The 13,986-nt window shown below is 36.7% G+C and overlaps 1 long non-coding RNA gene across 1 annotated transcript in view; it reads right to left on the bottom strand.

Annotated features, from left to right (window-relative positions):
- Window positions 1-506: 506 nt before the first annotated feature.
- LOC135222623 (uncharacterized) overlaps window positions 507-13,986 on the bottom strand; it is a 243,414-nt gene continuing 229,934 nt past the window's right edge. Inside the window, exon 2 of the long non-coding RNA XR_010316300.1 lies at window positions 507-1,031. This is a non-coding gene — a long non-coding RNA (uncharacterized LOC135222623). The remainder of the gene's footprint in view (window positions 1,032-13,986) is intronic.

The raw sequence follows: 13,986 nt of genomic DNA, 5'->3' as shown, positions 1-13,986 counted from the left end.
CTTCTGACGCTCCCTGAATCTTCTCTGAATCCTCTGCTTCTCCTGGCACTCCACCAATCTTCTCTCAATCCTCTGCTTCTCCTGGCACTCCACCAATCTTCTCTCAATCGTTTGCTTCTCCTGACACTCCACCAATCTTCTCTGAATCCGCTGCTTTTCCTGGCACTCCACCAATCTTCTCTGTATCTTCTGCTTCGAATCCTGGCACTCCACCAATCCTTACATTTACCTTTCCCTTTCAGGAATCAATAAAACTCTTACAAAACTTATTTCCCTCTAACTTTCATATCCTTCAACGATTAACAAAGCAAACTTATTACATATAAACATCAAACCTTCCATATAAAATAAAGTATTGCAGTTCACTCCTAAAATCCATTGCAAACTAAAATCAATTCTAACACATGGATTTATGAAAGAAGTCCTTTAAATTCGAGTTAAACTCGAATTATTATGTAAATAACAAAATTTTCTGCAAAAAAATAATATGTAAATGAAAATCGCAGTTTGTAAATAAACTTTATTGATTAAAAAAAAAAAAAAAAAAATTTCCATACAACAAACATTCTCCTCAAATTTTTGACATCTGAGCCCTCTTCGCAAGGCCAGCTTAGACTTGGTCGCGCCATTCCTTGAACATGGACAGCTGCTCCTTCATTTTCCAGGCATCTGTAATTTCCCTGGTGGTTCTTGAGCTGGCAAACCGATTTCTCCTTCGCTCCTCGCAGCTGTCGAACCTCATCTTCCAACTGGTCGTTCCGTTCGCCCTGGACACCGGTGTTCCTATCCAGCGACTTGAAGCGATGATTCCCTTCCTCTACAAGGCACCTCAGCTCGTCTCTCTTCAGTTTCGCAACCTGAACTTCACAATGTAGTACACACGTTTCCTTCGTGAGATCTTCCACTTCCTTCTGCAGGAGCTGGAACCTGACCTCGGCGTCTTTCCTGTCGGATTAGCGCTTTTCGTTCGCGTCTTTTCGTTCCTGGACGAGCCTCGCCATCCGCGCCGCTTCTTCGGTCTATATCTGCACCTCCTTCTCCTTCTTCACTTGATCGTTCTCCTTCAGAAACAACGTCTCACCTTCGAATAAGTGGGCCCTTTCTTGACAGGATCACACGAGTTCTTTCTTCCTTTCCGTACCAAATTCATATACTCTCCTCTATATCCCTCTCTTTTTCCTTGATTTTCAATATTTCACAAGAGATATTTCGATTTATCAAAATATAGCAAGAAACATTCTGAAAGATTTCCAATCATGCCTTGTTTCTAGGTGTTATAAATTTCTGCAGTTCTCTCTCTCTCTCTCTCTCTTTCTCTCTCTCCCCCTCTCTCTCTCTCTCTCTCTTTTTTTTACGGATCTTTTTGCAGTACGCATCTTTTTTGTTTGGTCTCTTATCGTCTTATCTATTAAAATATATTTAGGGATTTTCCTTTATTTACCTTTTTGTCTACAAGTAAAACAATACTAACTACAGGCGGGCAATTGGAACTGAGCAAAAAATGACCATTTTTCTAAGCTACGTTTTATTGTTATTGGATTTAACCAAATAACTAAAAGATATCATTCTAAATGAATTAGCCGAGACATCAAGAGAAATATTATATATTATATATAATAATCAACTACTCAACCATAATGATTTTCAAAACTATAGGTAAGGTTTAAGATTTTAAATTTTATATCATATGCATACAAAGAAAAAGGTAAAACGAAATTTAATTATACTCAATTTTGTCCTATATAAAAGTGAAAATCAGGTATAAAGGAGTACAATTTTTATTTGAGCATAACTTCATTCGTAAATTGAAATCAATATAGAAATAAAGCAGAAAATCCTAACAGCCCCATTTCTATAGGCAACGCATTTGGTGTGAAACGTATCCTTATAACACAAATGTAAATAATACTGTTTAATACGGACGATAATGACAGCAATTAAATACTATTTAAAAACAATTACAGAGTCAATAATGTCGTCAAATAATAAATACAACAATGAAAACGACATGACATGTAAGGTTAAGAAAATGTATTGTAGAAGCGTGCTTGATAAAGAAAAAAAAATATCTGCGTTAAAACACGTTCCAGGAAATCAAATACATAACCCACACTTCTGTTACATAACATAAACTGTAGATTCCATACCTGATCGTCTGTGTGAGGTCACAGACGCAGATGGAGGTTGGACATCCTACTCATTGTATATTATCATACAAATAATATGATAAAATATTGACACTAGCTCACGTGTTTTTAGTTATGTTCCTTTTACTTAATTACAGTTAATGCTAATGTTTTGGAAGAGTCATACTTATTTCATAAGTTTAAAGTGAAAAGTAATATTTATAGTATCTCAAAATTAAATGAAAAAAAAAAGTGATATTGGTTCAAATTTATCTGCCAGATTGTCGGAAAAATGTGATGGTTTTTTAGTTTAACATTTAGTCAAACTGAAATAAGCCTTAAATTTTGAAACTTAGAAGGCTTTGTAAATATCACTACTTTTATTTTGTTATTTTGAAATAAAGGGAATTACAAAACTCGCTTCATTCCAAGAAAAGAAGGAAAAACAGATTGTGGTAATAAAGTTGAGACAGAATAAGAGCACAGCAGTTAAGAAACTAAGGCTAGATTATTAAAAGGGGGTCCAAAAGGTAGAAGAAATAAGCCCTGATAGAATTAGTGGAGCTAAAAGCTGCAGCCTACGAATGGCCATATACTACTATGAGATTCAGGGTCTCTGTAACACGGTTTTTTGGACTTTGCTCCTTATCAAAGCATCGGATGTAGCTGAAAGTTGACATATGTATATTTTACAACCACACACAAATTTTGTCAGCATTATCAATAACCTAAACCCGATAGTTTTGATTTTTATAGAGTAAAAATGAACTAGCCGACGCCATGGCCAATGATTACGAGCCAAGAGTCGAAAAACATTCATTACGTAAGCAAGGTAAACAAACAACTTTTGACTAAATGTTGCCCCGCCCATCCACCAGACAGAAATGCCATCGGCTCTGAAACCCAAAGACTTTATGAATGGCGGAACGATACATAGATGTGGGTGAGGTATCAGTGCTAGCGTAGTAATACTACTGTAGCAGTAGTGCCGCAACAGTATAGCTGTAATATACATGAATTAAACGTTTAGACCAACTGCTGGGATCCTTGAGGATCATTTAGCACTTCTTACAACTTCTCGAGAAATTAGTTTTTATAGCCAGAAGTTAAATTTTCTAATCCAACAATGCCCATGGTAGCCTTCAGTGTTATCCTGAATTATAACGAGGCGAAAGTGGGTTGAGCCTCATGAAGTCACCATTCTGTCGATAATTATTGGTGAAGGTTTAAAGCCAATATACGGTACCGGCTATTTTTTTTCAGTAAATAGGTAGATAGCCAATAAATAAAAATTGCATGACATTGGATATAGCAGTTATCAAATCAAGCTTGTCTACTATGTTTTTGGTAATTACCAACTATTCCCTACATCTTGTCAATCTGATTGTGACCTATAAAGTAGACTGTAATTTCTTTGGAAACTTATTTTGGGAGTTAGACTAATAATCGAAGTGTTTTTGTATTTATTAACATATTTTGTTGGTTTGTTCATTATGACAATTATCAGTGGGGAGGTTCCAGAGTTCATAAAGGTGTACTGCTTTGTTTGTATTTAAATTTGTATGCCATTGTTGCCAGAGGTTTAGCCTTCGTTACGTATAGCCAATCATCCATCGAGAAACAGGGAAGAAATGATGTCATAAGTTACGTAACGAGTGCGTTCGAAACCTTTTCTCTGAGTAAGTTGGCCCGTCTTCAAAAAAGGTCAGTTTTACATTATAAGTACCAAATTTATTCAACCTACGTAGTGCAGAATACACTCAAAATTTATGTGTTGATATAATATGTATTCTGAATAAGCGTTATATTTATGAAATGCATAGATAAAAAGTTATTGCGAAAAAACCGTGTTACAGAGGCCCTGAATCTCATAGTAGGCAACTTAACTCTCCAATGCAAAGGTAGAAGCTAGTGGCTCCTAACCCTCCCTAAGACAGGAAATGGTCAGGGAACGGCAAGGACTATGGCAGTTGACTTTACAGGAGAGAAAAGTTACATTCCTACAAAAACATATTAACTCTTTTACATGTTAGAATTGGCTATAACTACATCGGCACTAGAAAACTACTTTGCTTCTTGAAACACAGGAATTGAGTTAAGTTATTTTCTATTACAATGCATCTTGAAAACAAGGATGAAAATATCCTTACTAAAGAAATATAGTAAAATGGATAATGACTCGTATTTTGCAACTGACCTGGTGCTAGGAAGAAAATAAGAACACGAGGCTTCTTCACACCATAATCTAGAAAAGAACTTAATAAGTTATCTCTCTCTTTTTCTCTCTACTCATCTTTGTCTTGTTATATTCTGTGGTTCTGTCTTTCTCTTTGCCACCAAATATGAACCTGTTATATTGGTGAAAGTATTCTAATATTTCATGTTGTTTTAATTACTAAAATTTAGTAAATAAAGAAAATTATATATAGCCCAAATTTTTTTGTGTTATTGCCCACATCGCCCGCTTTCTCTATGGAGGTTGGCCCAATCATGAATTGTATAAGTATATAGACATGTATCTGTGTGTATGGTTGCTACCTCAATAAAGTAAGTGAACTGAAAATTTAGCTAATTTGCTGATATAGATGTTCTATATATATATATATATATTATATATATATATATATATATATAATATATATATATATATATATATATATCTATATATATATATATACCTATATAATATATATATATATATAGAGGTGGCTTGCTGCTTACAGAACACCACCGTTAACACTTGGTGAAAGTTTTGTATCGATCTCGTGGACAGTCATGTCAGTATATAAGATTTAATAAATCTATAGGAAATGCCATTTCATAAATACTGAGTTCCTAAGCACTTTTAGTCTCATATTTATTTCGCATATTTCCTTAAATGCACATTTTACACTCAAACCCAGTATCGTCAACAACAAAATGTTTACGACCACTCTCTTAATTAACGTAATAGATTAAGGATACTTTACTCTATGCTTAAGAAAACTATCTGCTGCCCACTCCTCCTTCCTTGTCCTGACGGCGCAACATCTATTGGATGCTCCGTTAGTTACTTGCTCAACTGCTCCTGGGTTTCATAGTCGCGGATTCGTGTTCACTCTGGATCAGCGGAACGAACTATTGTGCGTGACAGTACAGTTGGACACAGGTTTACCTGGTACACCGTCTTGAGAGACTTCCCTCACCTCTCCTCCCTCCTCCTTCTCTCTCTCTCTCTGAATGTTACTTAGTTTAAGTATATTTTGCACGATTTTTTTTGTATCTATCTATCTATCTAATCTAATAATAATAATTTAAAATGTTGTATATATATATAAACGATTCACGCTGTTGTTACCTGCCAGCAAGGCTGGCATTACGGTACGGTACGGTACGGTTGATATTTATAGCCTATGTGTACGGTACGGAATTACGCAACGACAATTTTACAGAAGTACGGTACGGTACAGTTCAGGTACGGAAAAAATGTGCAAATTCCGTACCGTACTACCTTACCTTAGGCAATGGATATATTACTTTTGGTCTACGTTGAAAACAAGGGAACAAATATAATTAATTGATTAATAATAATAACCAGTAATATGGCATTTTTTTAACTATTATATAGCATCAGCAGCAGCAGCAGCAGTAGTAGCTATTATATTTGTCTTAAGATCAAATTTTTTTTCTTTAGTGACTATTGAACTTGGGTTATGAGTAAATGATTATAAGTATTGGAGTAAGAGATATCTGCATGTATGGTGGAGTAGTAGAACGATAGACACTGTGATTGATGGTAAATCTACTGTTATACTTGTGTTTAGTTACCTCCTTCGCAAGCTTCATGGACTCAGGGCATCAGCCATATGCTTGCATTACGAAGGTGAAGAAGAGATGGCCGTCTAGGAAAATAGCTGTCGGCATGGTAGCAGAAATCCGTTTGTCACGCAACTTTTTAACTTTTTTTTTTTTTTTTTTTAGCAAGAGAGAGCCGCCAATTGCCTACAGATTGGTTTGAATAGGTAACTGGTTATAGATACTCTTGTGTTGTACAAATAAAAATTGAGCATTTTTACCGGAACCATCCAACTAGAGTTAAAGGCCTTTGATTATACCGAAAAATTACAGCAAAATCTCGTACTGATACCAGTCTTCATTACAGTGTTATTGACCAAAAACGTGACTGCACTGTCTGTGAAACCCACAGTAAGAGAGCTTTACCAATTACAAATAAACCTTACCTTTTATTCAGGCTTGGTGTAATTGTCATTTATCTGATATGTTTTTAATTACCCATTTTGAAGTTAACTGTAATTCCATTTGTTTTCTTTTTTATTTATAATTAATGGTAATTGTTTATTGTAATTGTAACTGAAAACTTTATTTGAGATTGTTATCCTAGAGCCGTCCTCTTACTTTTCGAGAACTCATCTTGACCAAATGCAATGGAGAGATGTTTTGAGTCGCTTCCAATTCATTTATTATATTATTAAGGGAGAATCTTGACAAGCCAGCTACCAATTCTAAAAAACATTTTATTCCATTTATTTCCTTTTTTTGTGCAAAAAGTTTTGTGAAATTTTTTCCAGTATTTGAGTTTTGTATTTCAGTATCATTTTCTTATAATCAGCATAATAATTTTCACCACAATAAACATACTAAAAATTTACTTAGGCAAATCATAGGATGCTAACGATAATTTCTACAGGTCTAAAATATTTTAGATATGTTTGTTTTGTATTTGTACTAAAGTTATCATAAGTTACAAATTACAATTGTTGCAGAAATTGACTGTAAAAGGATACCAAACTCAAGTAAAAAGTCTTTGCAACTATCTGCATTTTTTTAAGGAAATAGGTGTGCGAAATGTAATTGAGTAATACGTTTTATATATGTATTTGTAGCTGTGATTACAATTTTGAAATATTAAAATTGTATTGTATTTGATATTGTTCCCATCTTTGTAATTGAAGTTGTAACTGTAATTCGATAACAAGTCAGGTAATTATGATTCTAATTATTGTAATAGACATAAAGCAAACGTAATTAATCTCCTAACCTGCTTAATGCTTATATTACATAAGATATGCGACAGTAGCTACTTCATACGAAATGGATGAGCATAAATAACGGGAACAAAAATGATTTTTTTTTTAATGTATACATGGGAGAAAACTGATTAGAAATTCAGTGATTTTTCCACTGCATTTCGGCTTCTCTCGGGGCACCTGTGAATTGTTCAATATTTGATAAATCGACTTTATCTTTCTCGGGATCTATGGGATTCATGTCTGCACCCTTATTTGGCCAGTCAACCAATTCAAATCCTCTCGATCTAGAAACCATTCCTGGACTATTCTGGCCGTATGGATGGGCAGCCGTCATGATATGAAAATGACAGGACCAGGTGGAAAGGGATAATTCCGCTGGTGAAGTGAAGGGAGTAATAAATCCTGAAGAATTTTAACGTATTTTCCACTGGGGAAACCCTTCAGTCTTGGTGATATCACATATACCATGTAAGGAAATCCAGGCCCACACATTTACGGTTACAAGCCACTCCTGGCAACTTCGTAAATGTTTCCTCGGTGGCATCTGAAGGAAAACAATCTGAATTTTTTACAATTTACGCGTTGCTTTCCGTAACTGGGAAAATAATGATATATCGTTTGGGGAAATGTGATGCTAAGTAACAACCACTGCATTAAAGATTATGTTTATTCATCTATGATGATTAATAATTATTACAAGTTTGCCTCCTCCAACCTCTTATACACTAAAAACAGCCGAAAGCAGATTAATGGAATTCACGTTAAGAGAGGAACACCACCACCTTTAGTGTTTCAAACAGACAATTAACAATTTATCATTATGAAGACATACAGAATTTTAAACGTTATCAATGACAGTAATGACCTAAGATGTTGCAATGCCAGTAACAGCCAATCAATCACTCAGTCCCAGTAATCGTGTGATTTAATATATCACTTTGTTCAGTGATAACGATATCACTGCTACAGCACCCCTATTACACGCTAACAAGTTTGTCACCCAATCATGGCTAGACTGAGGTGTTGTATAAATTTTGATAGGTTATCTGTCCTCTGCTAGTAGTATTCGTTATAGTCTCCAAATGAACAGCAACATATGGTTCTCCTGGCGCAGATCGTCGCTCTACGAGAAAGTGGGCTTCCAATACGTGCTGTTGCACAGCGTCTTGATGTCTCCCCTACAACAGTAAATAAATGGAAAAGGAGGCATGCTTAGACTGGGAAATTGACCGACTTTGGATAGCATTTATTTATTTCATTATTTATTCATTTTTTAAACAATAAACCTTACAAACCCGTAAAATCATGAAACCTAAATTATAGTTGCCTTGGTCCTGTTGAACTCTAATAGTGATTCTTTCTCTTTACTTCCCAGAATACCAAATAGCGTTCCCATAAGTAAACAGGCTATAATTAATCTTGATTATCTAGGTATCTGCATGTTAATTACGCATTTCAGTTCGAAGACCTCCACCACGAATGACCACCCGTTAGGATAACGACGACATTCGACGAGCAGCAGAAGACCCTTTTACCAATAATATTGCTATTTGTGAACGTCTGGCATTAAATGTTTCGGCTATGACGGTGCGAAGACGTCTGCATGAGGCAGGAATACCTCATAGAATTCCTGCCAAGAAGGAATTTCTCGCCGAACGGCATCGTGCTGATAGTCTTGCCTTTGTTCAACAGTTTGTGGGGGAGGATATGGAATTTTGGTCTCGAGTCGTATGCAGTGACGAAAGGTCTTTTACTAGCAGAAGTCACGGAAGGAAACATAAGTGAAGACCGAGTAATATAAGGTGAGTTTCTATAATCATTAATAACAGTCAGATTATAATAATTATAAGCAAGGGTAATATTATAATCAAAAGATAATAATTTTGTCAATAACCATGTATTTTCCGCTAATTAAATTATATTGCCACGAGAAGTGTGAAAATAAAAAATCTTCATTGAAAACCCCCCATTAGTTCTACTATGGCCAGCTTTCAGGCATTAAGCAAATGCATTATTAATGTTATGAATAATGACGTAGGCAAACTTATAATAGCTATAGAGTACAGACTGTTTACTGAATTAAAGAATATCATATCATAACGGACCGTTGCAGATCAAACTTGATACTATTGTAAGTATTAATCCTTGCAGATGAATAAACATTCTTAACTTATTGCAAGGGTTCTTACTTAGCGTTTTATTTTCCCAAACGATATAGCATTATTTTCCCTATTACGAAAAGCAAACCGTAAATTGTTAAAAATTAGATTTTTTCCCTTCAGATACTACAGAAGAAACATTTACGAGGTGACCAGGAATGGGCATTTCAGAGTAAGCGTGTGGGGCTGGATCTTCTTACATTGTATGGATGATATCACCAGGATTGAGTGGAGGTTCACTGGTGAAAAATACATTGAAATTCTTCAGGATTTCTAACTTCTTTCACTTCAACAGCGGAATTATTCCTCCCCACCTGCTCCTGTCATTTTCATTCACGACCGTTGCCCCATCCATACGGCCAGAATAGTCCAGGAATCTGTTTCAAGGTCGAGAGGATCTGCAATTGCTTGACTGGCCAAGTAAGGATACAGACATGAACCTCATGAAAATATTTAGGCTAATTTGGTAAAATGTTGGAAGCCTGAGAGGGAGAGGACCACTGGGAACACAATGGAAGGTCTTCCACAACCAACCACAGATCGTCAGAAACCATGAATCTTCTATGCCTAACAGATCGCAAGAGGTGATCTAAAAGGAAGGTGGCTGGACTTCTCACTAATATTAAAAAAAATAAAAAAAACAAAATAAATGTAAAAATTGAGTATGTATATTTGGATTACCCCATGGCTTCCGCTGAACTTCCATGTCGTATGATGTAAACAAAAATCGTAAACAGACCTATGAATATCGTGTAGCTCCAGGTCATGATTATTATAATTTATTTATTAGAAAGGTGAATTTGATATTTCAATGGAGTTCAAAATCTAAAGGGAATTTCGCTATCCTGGATTTTTTTCTTTAAAAATTATCTAAAAAGAGAACCCTAGGACAATATCATCAAACTACATTTCTCCAAATAGCTCTTTCCACAATGGACAGGTAAATGACTGAAGGGGCTGTTTAACAGTAGAGACGTCTGTCTCTTATCCTCACACGAATGATGATAAGAGCGAAAGGAATTTCTGTCCGTATGACATTAAAACATGTATCACAATTAATATATTAGAAAATATAAGCCAAGTAGATATGTTTATCCATATCATGTAATAATTATTGTAATGAACGGCGTTTAGGGAATAACCTCTACAGTATATTCAAGAGGGAATAAAAACCTAACCATGAATACATGAAACCTCTGAATATCAACAATTGTTTATCATTGACAAACGAATTAAGTTTACCATATGGGAATGGTTAAAAGTTTGCACCAAGTTTGGGAGTCCTTCTTCACTGTCCATTACAAGTTGTGGAATGTTCTCTGACCCTAGTAGTTTCATTTTGATTCCTCAGTAACGTCTAGTCTCTCTCTCTCTCTCTTTTTCATTCTATATGTATTTACAAGAGAGAGTGAGTTTAAATCCAACATTGCGCTTCTTCTTGTAAATGTTGTTGTATTCAGAAAATCTACAGTACTATAATAATATTAGGATAAATACTAAAAACACGCAGGCATTAAAGATAAACAAGAAAATATTTCAAGTGGCGCTTTTCGTTAGCCATACACTATATCCACGAGCATATCTAGTACTTCGTCCACTCATCGGGGTCGCAACAGGCCCACCTTACCCCTAGGCCCCAACCCATTTCAGTTGTAGCAAAGCCAGGCTGAGGACATCGGTACAGCAAAAGCAAGAAGCTTGTCAGTTTGAATTACATTTTAGAATTCCAAAACCTGTAAGACGGCTTAACAACAAGAACTCAATCCCCGACACCACTCCCCCCGACCCCCCGAAAAAATATATATGCATATATTAGTTTAGTCAAGATTAGAGGGTGTTAATGACATATCAAAACTGCATACTTAGCACAGTGGTATTTCTAGATGACATGTCACTTTAAATTAGCTAATATGAGAGAGAGAGAGAGAGAGAGAGAGAGAGAGAGAGAGAGAGAGAGAGAGAGAGAGAGAGAGGAGCTAAGGTGTCACACTCTTTCAACACGTTCACTGAGTTTTTGAGTATGTTCAATGAAGTGCTGCTGCGCTTCTCTTTATAGCTTCCTATTATATTATTGGTAGGAAACGCACTGCAACCGATAGTATAAACTTGGCTTAGGCGATAAGGTTAAAATATCCTGTTATGATGTTCCTGATTCTCTCCAATACCAATATAACTAAAATTTTTATAAATTTTAAGTATTGCGTAATGAATATGACCGATATATAATAACAGACACGGTGGAAAGATAACGTCTTAGACGAAAGTTAAATGGAATCTTAATAAACAAACTTATATTAAAAGTGAGACAGTAATCTTAGTTACAGTGATATAACCTGCTCAGATTTCTTTTTTTCTTTTACTCCGTGTGTGTGTGTGTGTGTGTGTGTGTGTGTGTTTCTTACCTTACCTAATGACTCCTCCCACTGAAAGAATTCTAGAGCTTATTGGTGGAACTCTTGCTAAGAGAGGAAGAGTCCTCCCCCTCAGTAAACACTGTTACCATATAATTTTTCGAAGTCCCTCAAGAAGGTGTACCAGGGAAACCTGTGTCCAACTGTACGCGCAAAGAAAGCAAGGTCGGACGTCTACCTGGAACTCACGCCGATAGTGTAATGTTCTATGTACGTCAACTAGACCGTGATCTCATCCAACTCCGACTCCTGTAGGTGGAAGATGACATTTCCTCGACCTGAGTGTTTGCAGGAGTGGCTGTAGGAGTCTTCTCCGGGCCGAAAGAAGGTCCTGCAAGATGGGACGTTGATGGTCCCTTCCTTGGTCGTTTTAGGAGGTTCAGCATCTTGAAGGGCGTTGTGGAGAGTACTTGGAGGAAACTGCTGGTCTCGGGAGACGGAAACAACAGCTGACCTGAGGGTTGTTGTTGTTGTATTGAGCGCCGACCTGACCTTTTATACCACGCTACGGGGTTGCCATGTCGTACAGGGTTGTAAATGCGCCAATTGGTTTCACCTCAGGCTACAGCGCAATTAGGAGGCCCACGTGCTTCGCGGCGGAAAGAAAACAACGACGGCGAACAATGCAGGTGACCCTAGCGCCTACCCTGCAGTAGTCACCGTGGGTCCCACGTGCAATGCCTGGAGCTACGTCAGGTGACATTTGGCGTGACCACCCACGACTTGTTTTGAACATTTCAAAACTGGAGCGGGCTACGGCACCCTAGTGGGCGGAGCTTAGAGCCCGGATGACCCGTCACCGTACGTCTAGATTTTACGTATGTTTTACGTTACATTTACGGTTTACTGACGTAAGCTGTTGCCAACTACCAATTTCCGCTCATGCGTGGGCGTGCGTGCGTTGATACGTGAATGTATCCTTCGGTCTTTAAGTCTCAGTTTAGGTCTGTACTACTGCGCGATGGCCCAGCCCTAGCCTCCGCCCTACTGAAAAACTGTTAAGCCTTCAAAACGTCATTCTATTTCTAAGGACTAAAATAACCTTCGTAAAAGAAATTCTACCTTGATATTTAACAATACATTTTATCTATTTGGATAAAAAAAAGTAAGATCAATTTCTGTGATTTGTGAAAATCAAGTCCGTTCAATCTTACAATGCATTTTGAAATTAATGATTCTTTAACGGAAGAACGCGGCGATATCCAAACTGAGTACTTTTGCTCTCACACAAACAGTTCATTTTTATTACAAAAAGCGAGCTGCGTCTCTCTCTCTCTCTCTCTCTCTCTCTCTCTCTCTCTCTCGTCACAGAAGGCCCATCCAGATTTCATGGGCATACACAACTGTTTCTCCAAATCGAGACGGTCATCAGTGAGAATATATAGGCATCTCCCGTTTTCTTTACAAGACCGAATAACTCCTTCATGCTCGTTTTTCACTGTGAGATCTTTCCATTTCCTGAATCCTTAAAAGTATCTAAACAAAAAGAAGAAGAAGAAATAAAAGTTTGCAGGTAATATCCCGCAGTAATCATTATGAAGTGCGTGATTTTTATTGCAGACCCAAGAACAAAAGAGAGAAAAAGTGAGGGAATGTGATAAAGTGTTCGTTTATTTCGTTTTAGCGAAAGATCCACGAGAATTTGTCGAACCGACCTCATCTGGACGACTGCTGTGCTTTCGCCCCTGGAATCTGAAATCAGGCGGGACTCCCACGGGAGAAAAGAAAGCAGAAGAAGCGGAGGAAAAGAGGAAAGGCGGAAGAAGAATGAAAGGAGAGAGATCGCAGAAGCAAGTGCTTACCAAGCAATTCCTTGGTCACAGGTTTTTGTTGACTTGATCTCATTGCAAATGACGTGAGAACCGAGACGTAGGATGACTAGACTTTAGCGGTGAGGCTTCTTCACTGAAGTGATTTTGACTGAGGTGAATTACTTCTTTTTCATTTTGCCTTCGCAGTTTCTTGCGGTGCCAAACACCCGTTTTATACGTCAAAAAGGAAAAACTGTATTCAGTGGTACTTTTAGTCGCCTCTTTCCAGAGGTAGCATATTTAAATAAGACTATACGAAACCAAAAGAAAGGATAATGATAAAATCACTAAGAAGAAATAAATGAGAATATAATAACCAAAATAAGAAATAAATAGAAATAAAATTAGGAATTCTAATTAGGGGCAGAAAATGTGATAGCTAAAATCATTATACTTAATGATAATTTTTCTTGTTAGCGTTTAGGGAAATATATAAGACTATCCTTTAC

Source organism: Macrobrachium nipponense, chromosome 8, assembly GCF_015104395.2.
Source record: "Macrobrachium nipponense isolate FS-2020 chromosome 8, ASM1510439v2, whole genome shotgun sequence".
Lineage (NCBI taxonomy): Eukaryota > Metazoa > Arthropoda > Malacostraca > Decapoda > Palaemonidae > Macrobrachium > Macrobrachium nipponense.
Note: the sequence above shows the minus strand (reverse complement) of the source record. Positions and strands in the feature narration are given on the sequence as shown.